The sequence below is a fragment of the Heteronotia binoei genome, chromosome 14, assembly GCF_032191835.1.
Source record: "Heteronotia binoei isolate CCM8104 ecotype False Entrance Well chromosome 14, APGP_CSIRO_Hbin_v1, whole genome shotgun sequence".
Lineage (NCBI taxonomy): Eukaryota > Metazoa > Chordata > Lepidosauria > Squamata > Gekkonidae > Heteronotia > Heteronotia binoei.
The window spans coordinates 15,213,689-15,225,539 of record NC_083236.1 but is presented as its reverse complement, the minus strand read 5'-3'; positions in this window follow the sequence as shown (position 1 = coordinate 15,225,539).

Genomic DNA, 11,851 nt, shown 5'->3' with positions numbered 1-11,851 from the left:
GCAGAAAACAGCCACTTTGGAAGGTGGACTCCAGGGAAGTCGCTCCCTTTCTAAACCTTGCCTTTCTCAGGCTTGACTTCCAAAATCTCCAGGTATTTCCCAACCTGGAGCTGACAACTTGAGATCCCTCCCTTCCCCCAAACACTGCCCTTTCCAGATTCCAGCTCCAAAATCTCCATATGTTTCTCAGCTCAGAGCTAGCAACCCTAAGTATTGCCCCAAGGGGGGTGGGGAGAGGAGAACAATGATCAAGGTTATTCTAGAGAGTGTCTGCGGTGGGTTTCCCAAAACAGAATAAAAATGAACCAGCCATTTTCCTGCTGGGAGAAGCAGAGAACAAGGAGGTTCTGTGGGGAGACGGAGCAGAGGTGTTTCTGATGAGGGAGTACCCTTCGACTGGAAAGAGAAGTGTCCTTGCTCCAGAGAAGCCAACCTTTGGAGCGGTTGAGAAGCTGGTTGCAGAAAAATTGGCACCTTCTGGTGTGGGCCCAGAGGCAGTCTGGCCATTACTTACAGGGTAATTTCCACCACGGCCCCAGAGGGCTGCTGGTGGCCAAGCCCAGCCACTCTGCTAACCTCTCAGTGCCCACGCAGTTCAGACCTTTGCTTGGTAATTGGCACCAGCCCACCAGCTGTCTCCTCCTGCACTGCTGCCATCTCATGGGAAGAGGTTCAGTGGCCCCTGAAGTACAGGCTTATTGCACCACCAGCCTGTAGCAGCTGGGCTTTCGTTTTCACAGCAAGTAGAGTTCTGCAGGAAGAAGATCTAGTAAGTATTTGTGTGTGAGAGAGAGGGAGGGGGCAGGGGATTCCCTGGTTTGGAGGCCCTCCCCCTCTTTAGAAAGCGTGGGGGGAAGAGGGGAAATGTCTACTGGGCACTCTATTATTCCCTATGGAGAACGATTCCCATAGGGAATAATAGGGAACAAAAGTTGTTTGTTAGGAAGCAATACTATAGGCATATAAGGAACTACAGAAAATAACCCCAAAAGATTGACAGTGCAGTCCTCTGCAGAGTTACTCCAGTCTAAGCCTATTGAAATCAGAGATTGAGGTAACACTGTATAGGATTGCATGGATGTTCAATTAGCTTAAGCTGAGTTGCATTCGTGAAGCTCCAGTACAGAATTCTTACGTGAAATGGCAATCAGAGCCACCAGCCTGGGACACAGCAGTTCCTTCTGTCTTCTACTTGCAATCAGATCCGTGAAGGCAAATTTGCTTTTGCATTTGGGCAATCAGTTGTTTGCATAAGGAAAGCCGGGAGAAAACAAAAAGGTTACAATTATCTGCACTTCCTTGATTAATCCATCAGGAGACAGGAATGAGTCTGCAGCACTGTTGAATGTCTGTCTCTTGCCGTGAGATCTTGAGGCGGCATCTCAGATCATGAGCGCTTGGCCGGACAGATTTGGTAGCACTCATAAGACACAGGCCAGCGACTGAATTTCACATGAACTTAAGGAAGGCTGGAGAAAATCCTCCTGTAAATAAGTATTGTTTTGATGACTGTGAAATCTTCGAACTGTGAATACTCTCCTAGAATGTAGAGGGTTACAGCAAATATAGACAGCCTATCATTTCCTTCAGGTTCAAATTGCAATTTAACCCCAATTCTTGTGTTTTCAGATGTGACGACCATTCATCCATCCTTGGCAGTGGAGCCTGACAGAAAGGCTGCGAACACTCAGAATGTTTCCTCCTGCTGAAAATTGCTTCTCTCGATTTTCAGTCCCTTATCTTTCATATATATACCTTTATTTCAGGAATAAGTAAAATGTATGATAAAAGAGTTGCTTCAGCCATTCCACAATATCCCCCATGGTAGATGTTATTAAAATGAGCAGACCTGATACAATCGGAAGACTTCCCCGCCTGACCTTTCCAGGAATCCTCTCACTCTACATTTTGGTGATTTTTCTTCCCCGCCCGCAGGAGACATTCCGCACAGTGAACTAAAAAGGGAGGGGGGGTTACCTTTATCACAAATGCCTCCGGACCCTTTGAATGTATTTCTGCTGGCTGACTGCACAAATATTTTATTTTTCAATTCATTTAGCATGAACTTATTTGCCCTGCTTCTAGGGACCAGAGCAGCACTTTGAATTCCGATGGCTGCAATAAAAAAAAAATGCTGCTATTGTTTAAAGCATGTTTAAAATCTATCATTTATTTAACTGTAAGATTTGTACATCATTGAATTTCATGGGAGAAGGAGTCATTAGGCAAAATGAAGCCTGCACTGGAGGTCATGTTTAATTTATTTTCTGGGGCTTCATTTGTGCTCTTTGAACAAAAAATGTCATAAGTTATTCAATACACAAAGGTGTCTACTTTCATCTCACAATAATTAAGCTGATTAATTCGCATTATCGCTAACAAGAAACATTCATTCCAGCAGAGTGAACACTGCAAACAGAACCTATGACATTTCCACCACTTTAGACTGAAAATACATTATAGGCAAACTGGGAGTTATAAGATCTGCTTGACAAAGGCTGCATTCCACATTTTATCTTCTGAGAGAGTGTGGGATGTGATATTTGCAGCCAAGCATAAAATAAAAGAGAAGGCGGGGGGAGCAATGCCAGGCGCTTGTCCCTTTCACTTTCCCAGTTATTAAATGTAAGGCCAAGGCTAATTTATCAGGAAGAAAACACTTATTGGTACTAGCCTAAAAACAGGATTGGAATCATATGGAGGAAGTGGGGGACAGAGCTGGCTTCCAGTTTTCTGGCCATTTCACAGAATAGTTTAGGGGAATATGCTTAAGCCCATACCTTGTTTTGATGTGGAAACTGTGGTACCCAGAAGCTGTGAGCTACAGAAATGCATGAGTTGGGGCTGATTTCTGGTATCTTTTTTTTTTTTTAAGAGCAGATCATTAGAAGAGATGGTTCTTTCTGCCTCCAGGCACTGAAGACAGGCATGGTTGTGTCTTCAGGTGGTTGACTTCATGCAAAGTCTGCTGGAAACTGGGAAAATCTTGTATTGATTTCAGGTTCACATCCTTATTCATACTTTGCCTGGCTGGTAGGATCCATATTCTTGCAGAGCAGAACAGATAATGTTTTGTGACATTGGAATATTGATATTTGAGAGAAGCTCTTTTGATGTTCGTTTTTCAGGATCTGTTTATGGTCTTCGCTGAGACTACTCAGGTGGATGGAAGTAAGCACTGACCTACAGTTCTACAAGAACAAAGCCCTTTGTTGTGGCACACCACACAGATACACTTCACATGTTTTAGCATCCAAATCCCAATATTTATATGTAGCAAGAAATGGCTCAAGAAACAAGCACCTGGATGTGTTCCCTCCCCCATACCAGGAAAAATGACTCCATTAAAATGACTTTGAAGGCCATTGCTACACACCTCCTCACCTGGATGTCTGCATAAGAGGCTAAAGAGCAAATGGCTGTAGAAGGCAGAGGCGTCCAGGAATACCTTCCCCCAGCTTTGCCTGGTGAGCCAGTTGTGGCCTTTCCAGGGTCAAAGACATCTTGCCTTGGTGGTGCATGCCCTGGTAACCTCAAGATTAGATTGCTGCGGTGTGATATATGTGGGGCTGCCCTTGATGACTGTTCAGAAGGTACAATTGGAGTAGAATGCTGAGGCCAGAATTCTGGCTCAAGATGGTCATACAGACCATATCACTCCAGTCTTGTTTCACCTACACTGGCTCCCAGTTGGTTTCCAGGCCCAGTTCAAGGTGCTGCTATTGACCTTTAAAGCCCTGTATAGCTTGGGGCCGCATACCTTTAAGACCACCTATCTGACCACTGTGGTCATCTTCACTGGCCTTTCTTTTGGTGCTCCACCATCTTAGGCTAGACAGGTGGCAGGCATCAAAATTATTGAATTCTCTCCTCAGAGACATTTGACTGTCATCTTTTATCATTGTTTTCTGCCAGACTTTTCTGGTTTTTCTGATTTTCATTAACCCTCCTTCCTGTTCATATGTCTTAATTACTTTCATTTTGTATATAGTTATATTTTTAATTAATATTTTTGTTTGTTCATCACCTTGGGGACCCAGAATTGGGGAGGGGGGTATGGCGGCAGACTAAACATACGTTTAAAATAAAATGAATAAATAGTTTTCACAAAGCAGCAAAACTGCATTGTTTTTATTTGCTTTCTTGATTTATAACCCATATTTCTCAATGAAGGTCAAGACGTCATAGTGTCATGAGCCAACCTAAAACAGAGGCCCCCAACCTTTTGAGCCTGTGGACACTTTTGGAATTCTAACACAGTATGGTGGGTGCAGCTACAAAATGGCTATCACAAAATGGCTGCCACAGGAGGCGAAGCCAGCCACAAAATGGCTGCTGCTTTTTACCTTCAGTCGCACAATAATGGTAGCTGCTGCCAAAGGAACATCTCTCCCCACATGTTCCCCAGAGAGTACTGAGATCGGGAACCCAAAATCTTCTCGCTATCCCTGGGCCAAAAGAAGCCCGCCTAAAATCTACTAGGGACAGGGCCTTCTCTGTTATGGCCCCTACATGGTGGAACCAGCTGCCGGAGGAGGTGAGGGCCCTGCGGGACCTTATTCAGTTCCGCAGGGCCTGTAAGACAACCCTCTTCCGGCTAGCTTACACCTAACTGACATAGGAAATTAAATGTAGCTCTACCAGATTCTTGCTATACATACTGTTGTAATGCTTAATGTTTTTAAGATTTTAAATGTTTTGAATGTTTTAAATGTTTATATATTTAAATGCCAATTTAATTTAATGTTTGACTATCTGTTGTGAGCCGCCCTGAGCCACCTTCGTGGGAAGGGCGGGATATAAATCATAAATAAATAAATAAAACATTAAGAAAAAAATCTGCACATCTAATCAAATCGCCAATGACCAATCAGAAGCCTTGCTGACAAAAGCCCCACCTGACCCCACCACTTTCTAAAAATACTTGCAGGCACCAAAAAAGGAGCTGGCAGGTACTATGGCACCCATGGGCACAATGTTGACTTAAGAGATCCTCCAACATCATACCTGGGTCATTCTTATTCCTATATTGTAGCCAGGGCAAAATCAGACAAGACTGTTATATTTGGAGAGTGGGTAAATGAAGAAATGGGACAGGAATAACTCACCTATGTAGCCTCCTCAAAGCACCTCAAGCCAAATTATACTACCAGTGCAGTTCTTTATAAAGGTAAAGGAAGCCCCCTGTGCAAGCACCAGTTGTTTTCAACTCTGGGGTGACGTTGCTTTCACAACGTTTTCACGGCAGACTTTTTACAGGGTGGTTTGCCATCGCCTTCCCCAGTCATCCACACTTTCCCCCCAGCAAGCTGGGGACTCATTTGACCGACCTCGGAAGGATGGAAGGCTGAGTCAACCTGAGCTGGCTATTTGAACCCAGCTTCCGCTGGAATCGAACTCAGGTCGTGATCAGAGGGCTCCGGCTGCAGTACTGCAGCTTTAACACTGCTCCGCGGGGCTCTTAGGCAGTCCTTTATAGCTATAGTCTGAAAGTTTGCTTTGGTAATAGAATTCAAATGACACACAATGTAGCAGGAAGGACCTGCCCTACATGTGAAGGTCACCGTAGCATCAGAAATACGTTGGAATATGCCAGCTTGTGTGCCTCATGCAGCTGTGCGCGAGGTGTCAGTCCACTTCAGTCCTATCTGGTGTTCTCAAGCATACTATCGAGCAAATGTGCTTCGCAAAATCACTCTGTATTTAATTTTCATTAGTCTTGACAATATTTCAGAGTAACCTCATGAGTTTTGTATATCCCGACTACTAAGAGCAAGTGCATACGGAATGCATTTCAGCACTTGCTTTTGAGTTAGGGATATAAAAATAAATGGATTGAAGGGCTAAGATGTTACATTTTTAATCATACTCTTCCCCTCTGGGAGGTCTTCAGACACAGAGATATTTTTGACGTACATGCCCAACCCTGGTTTGTCTTTTGAAAAGCTGAAGAATCTGGGTATAAGCAAGATATCTAAACTGGAACTCCTGATGGCCTCCAAAAAAATAATAATTGTTCTGTTGTAAATTATGCCATATGAGTTTTCTGCCGTTCAAATTTGGTTTCACAGCAAAGTAGTCTTTGTCATTTAAAAAAATTTTTTCTTTATACCTCTTCTCTGTAGCAGATATTTCTTTAAAAAAAAAACAAGGTCAAAGTAAATTGATCCCATCATCCTATAAAGGTTATCTTTCCATCATTAGTCAAAGCTCCCTGGTCTTTAGTTGTGGCAGATGATCTCAAGGGAAGAAATGCAAATGCTTTGAGCTACACTGATGAAGAAGAATCAGGTGCTTTCTTACAAGGAAAAAAAATTACACCTTGAACGCAAACACACATGAACATGGAGCCGCCTTACACCATTGCTCCATCAAGGACAGAATTGTCTACTAAGGCTGCAAATGGGTCTCCCGTGGTCTCAGGTAGAGGTCTTTCATGTCACCTCCTGCCCGATCCTTCTAGCTGGAGATGCCAAAGATTGAACCAGGGACCTTCTGCATGCAACGCATATGGTCTACCACTGAGCCATGACCCCCTCCCCAACCTTTGTGTTCATTTCTGTTAATCCATGTAATCCTCTCTTGAAGCCTCTGAGCAAGTCACCAAAAACAAATCCTCCAGACCATATGCATAAACATGACACAATATTTAGAATGCTGTAAGCTTCTGGCTGACCAAACCACAGCATATCATAAAACCCCAGACTGCAAACCCCAACAGTTGAAAATGCAGACCACATCTCCTCTGGGCTCTCACCATCCCCATCCCCTGTTCTCAGCCAGCAACAGAGTTGAATACTCCAGGAAGCAATCTCTGAATCTTCCCCTATTTTATGTTCCACCTAACTGAGGTCTTCTTCCCTCAGTTCCAAGATAATCCTCTTCTTTTGGAGAAAGACGATTCCTCGAAGATAGCCTTAAAGGCACTCTCTTCACCCACGCCCATTCCTCAATCTCATTTTCCATCCAGACAATGTATTAATTCTCCTTCCCTTGCTGGCATAAGTCTTTTTTTTAATCAAGCAAACATGTAAGAGAAAGCAGTCTCAAAGCATATCTGTTTCTAGAAATTGCTTTTTATATCACATGCATGTGCTTCAACTTTGGAAACCTCCAATTAAAAATGGGAAGGACACATCGTTAAGGGGCTTAGCTATCTTTGCAAATCACTTGCATAGGGAGAGGACGTGATTGGGGACAATTAGTTTTGCATAATGGCATAGTATGAAAGGATCATCCTTTCCTGTGGTAGTGAGCGCATTCGTTTCTTTTGTCCCAGAGATTATTATGGGGCAGGGAGAGTGAGCCCTCTTCTAGCCAGCAATGACGCCTTCATACTCCCTTCAGCTCCTCTGAACAATCGTGTCTGTCTCTAACCTTTACCTCAGAGGCTGAAGATATCATCAAGTGGCTAAGAAACTCACTTCATATCTAGACAAAATGAATCTCCCACCCAATAACTAGGAGCAAATCTTTTTGTGCCTGGGGAAAAATGAATTTTTCTCTGAAAGTTTTAACTGAGCAAAACATTCACATTTTTAAAAAGTTTTTCTCTCTCTTGGCAGGGAACCAGCCGGGGGTGGGGGGCAATCAATACAGTTGCTCACCAGCCTCACCTCAGCCACCCTTTAGAAATACTAATAGCTCTCTTGCAGGAGACGATGGGAGAGTTAACGCGCGCGCGCGCACACACCGCATCGTGAAAGGTGACATCTAGCGAGGAACAGACTTTGGCAGGCTGAAAATCCTGAAGAAGTCTTTCCTGGGGACTTCAGGAAAAGCTTCTTTCCTCACCTGACCAGTTGGTGGGCAAACAGATAAAACTCCTTGGCACAGATGAGAGGGGCTCTTTGCTGCGGATTCCATCCCCACAGATGGAGCTCACCTGGCCTCCTGCTGAAGGCAGCCATTGCTTGGCGGGGGTTGAGGGGGAGAGCTGCAGGCCTGAACAAAGACTCCAAGGTAATGGAAAACTGTTAGAACCCCTGTAACATGAGTTCGATCACAGCGAAAGCTGGTTCAGGTAGCCGGTTCCATGTTGACTCAGCCCTCCATCCTTCCGAGGTCGGTCAAATGAGTACCCAGCTTGCTGAGGGGAAAGTGTAGATGACTGGGGAAGGCAATGGCAAACCACCCCGTAAAAAGTCTGCCGTGAAAATGTTGTGAAAGCAACGTCACCCCAGATTCGGAAATGACTGGTGCTTGCACAGGGGACTACCTTTACCTTTTTAACATTTATGTTGAACCTGCCTTAAGTTAGCATCAACTAGGGCATGTACTTGCTGGGGGGGGGGGTGTGTGTAGATGACTGGGGAAGGCAATGGCAAGCCACCCCGTTAAAAGTCTGCCATGAGAACGTTGTGAAAGCAACATCGCCCCAGAGTCGGAAACGACTGGCGCTTGCACAGGGGACTACCTTGACCTTTTAGGGCATGTACCTTCCCTGCCCTGGATAGCCCAGGATAGCTGATCTTGTCAGATCTCAGGAGCTAAATAAGTTCAGCCCTGGTTAGCATTTGGGTGGTCACCAAGGATGTCCAGGGTTGCAATGCAGAGGCCGGCAAACCTCCTCTCTTGCCTTGAAAGCCCTAGAGGGCGGCCGTAAGTTGACTGTGACTTGATGACACTCCCCGCCCCCCCCCCCCATCACCAGGGCATATCTAGAGAGGGTGGCAGGGTTACACTTTTTAAAATCCCTTGCTCCCTCTATTACTGTGCCGAGAGTATGCGTGTGGGCATTTTCTTTTTAATAAATGTTTTATAACCATTAATGCTGGCAGCTGTTTTCTGTAGCACATCGACCTCCATGGTTCTGGACAGGTTGTGTTAAAATGAGCATCAGGAGGAGGTGGATGGTCATTTGGCAAGTTGCTACTACCTGGGTGGTCTGCAAGTGCAGTGGGCTGTCCCTGTGGTGACCAGATGTTGGGTAGCAGGAGACAGAGGTACGAGGTCAGGACTGAGATTGGGAAATCAAGGAAGGGAGGGTGGGGTGGGGACCCCAATCCTCTCAGCAGGCAGTTCCTGCAAAAGCCAGATGATGGCAGTGGTCCAACTGGAAGGAGGAAAGCCCCTCAGAAAGCTGGAGGGTGCCACATGACAGGCAAAGACCTGGAACAGCTGCTGTTGCCCAGATGCTTCAGAGGGCAAGACAGAACAGGACCTGAAGGCCAGAAAGGTCTGCTCCACCACCATGGTATTAATAGGTGTCATAAAATGCCGTGATTTTGATTGCAAGAGATGGATAGATTCTGCCCAGGGGATTTATGCAGGAATGGCAGTCAGTGAATAGACACACACAAAGCTGCCTTATGCTGAATCGAACTTTTGGTCCATCAGGGTCAGTATTGTTTATTATAGCATTGGAGAAAGTCCAGAAAAGGGCAACTAGAATGATTAAAGGGCTGGAACACTTTCCCTATGAAGAAAGGTTGAAACGCTTGGGACTCTTTAGCTTGGAGAAATGTCGACTGCGGGGTGACATGATAGAGGTTTACAAGATAATGCATGGGATGGAGAAAGTAGAGAAAGAAGTACTTTTCTCCCTTTCTCACAATACAAGAACTCGTGGGCATTCGATGAAATTGCTGAGCAGACAGGTTAAAACGGATAAAAGGAAGTACTTCTTCACCCAAAGGGAGATTAACATGTGGAATTCACTGCCACAGGAGGTGGTGGCGGCCACAAGCATAGCCAGCTTCAAGAGGGGTTTAGATAAAAATATGGAGCACAGGTCCATCAGTGGCTATTAGCCACAGTGTGTGTGTATATATAAAAAAAAATTGCCACTGTGTGACACAGAGTGTTGGACTGGATGGGCCATTGGCCTGATCCAACATGGCTTCTCTTATATTCTTATGTTCTTATGTTCAGACCAGCAGTGGCTCTCCAGGGCCTGAGGCCGAGGTCTTTCCCATCCCCTACAAGCTGGTCTTTTGAACTGGAGATGTCCCAGAGTGAAGGTGGGATCTTTGACAATTCCGATTCCAATAACCTTTAATGGCATAACCATACCACGCGGTGCTGTTCCACTGAATCATGGCCCCTTGCCAGATATTTCTATAGATCAGGTGTGTCAAATTTGGTCGGGAAGGCAAACAGGATGCCACGGACAACAACATCTATCATTTCCCCCTTTTAAAAATACTGCTGCTTTTGATGGAGGAGGGAGGTCAGGAATCAGCTTCCCTTCTGGCCATCAGATCAGTCACTCGTCCCCCATTTTTCCTCTCCCCACTTTACGATTCTTAGTACCGTCTCCCAAACACCAGCTCTCCTCTCCTCCTCCCCAAGTCTGAAGACCCCACAGTCACTCCCAGCTCTGCAATATCCAAGTACTGTTGCACTCCCAAACCCGTCCAAACACCCCAATAGTTGCCCCTCCATCTTGGCAGCTGCCAGACAGAAAGGCAGACTCTTGCAAGTGGGCAAAAGTAAGACAGGCCGGGGCCACTGCTTGCTGGCCCAAGCAAGATACGCCTGGGTTTGGGCTACTGGAGGAGAGGAGGAGATGGTCCCGGCCAGCAGCAGCACAGATCCAGGAGAGGAGGTCAGTCTGAGAACAAGCCCAGCCCGAAGTGGGCATCAGCTCCCTCTGCATTGTGCCAGCTGAGCCATCACTTGGGAACCAGCTTGGTTGAAAACTGGCAGATTAGTCCCCAGAAGGCGAATCATGTCCTTCCCTAGAAACAAGTTGTCCAAAGTAAGGAATCCAGCAGGTCCAAGGGCAGAGCCGGATTAACAATTAGGCCAAGAAAGCACTGGCCTATGGGCCCCCATGCCTTTAGGAGACCTGGGATGGCTTTTCTTCCCATTCCCCGCCCTGTTTGCAGCCCTCCCAGCTTATAAGAGCAGCCAGCAACTGAGCTGCTCTTTGCCTGACTTGTCTGGTACAGCTGCTGCTGGCGTTGTTGCCAGGGGTCCTTTTGTAGAAAAATAGGTGGTAAAGCTCATTAGCATAACTCATTAGCATATACTGCCCCCCACCAGCCAAAAGCAACCAAATGCAAGAAAGGAGAGCCCCAGGCGAGCGAGGCCTGCTTAGGCTGGCTAGAGATCCGGCCAGCGCAAGCAGGCCTCGCTCAACTGGGGCTCTCCTTCGCCACCTGCCCCCCCCCCCCCCGTCAAAAGGCCAGCAAGCCACCAACCACCCAAAATCATATTAGAAAGGGAGAAAGGGCGGTGCGGGCTGCTGGGGGCGTGGCAAAGCTCCTGGTGGCTGGCTGTCTGCCCACTCTCCTAGTCCAGGGATTGTTATGCAGCTGCACCTACTATCCCATGGACAAGGTAGGTGGGGAGGAGGAGGGGGAACCCTCAGAAAGGTTCAGAAGCTGCGCTCCTTTGAGCTCCTGCTGAATTCAAGGCCTGGTTATCATCAAGTTTGCCTCTCTCTGCCTCTCCCCGTAGCTTCATAAAAGTGGCTTAAGCATAGGCTTGCCAATCCCCAGGTCCCAGCGGGGGTTCTTCCACTTTCCCAGGCTCCTTCCCGCCCCCAGTCAGCTGGCCGGCGGGGGGAAGCCCCGCCCCCAAAGCACCATGTGACTTTCCCCCTCCGGAGGCTCCAGTCTCCGATTGGAAAGGCTTCCTCTTGGGATGGGGTGTCTGTGTTACTTGGAAGAAGTTAGCTGCAACTCGTGAGTAGAGAGGCCAATCCCTCATTTCAGAGTCGCCAGAAACCGGGGTGGGGGAGAACGTCTGCTGAGCACTTCATTATTCCCTATGTGGAGATTGATTCTCATAGGGTATAATGGGGAATTGATCTGGAGGTTTCGGGGGCTCTGGGGGAGCTGTTTTTTGAGGTAGAGGCACCACATTTTCCATATAGTATCTAGTGCCTCTCCCCAAAGTACCC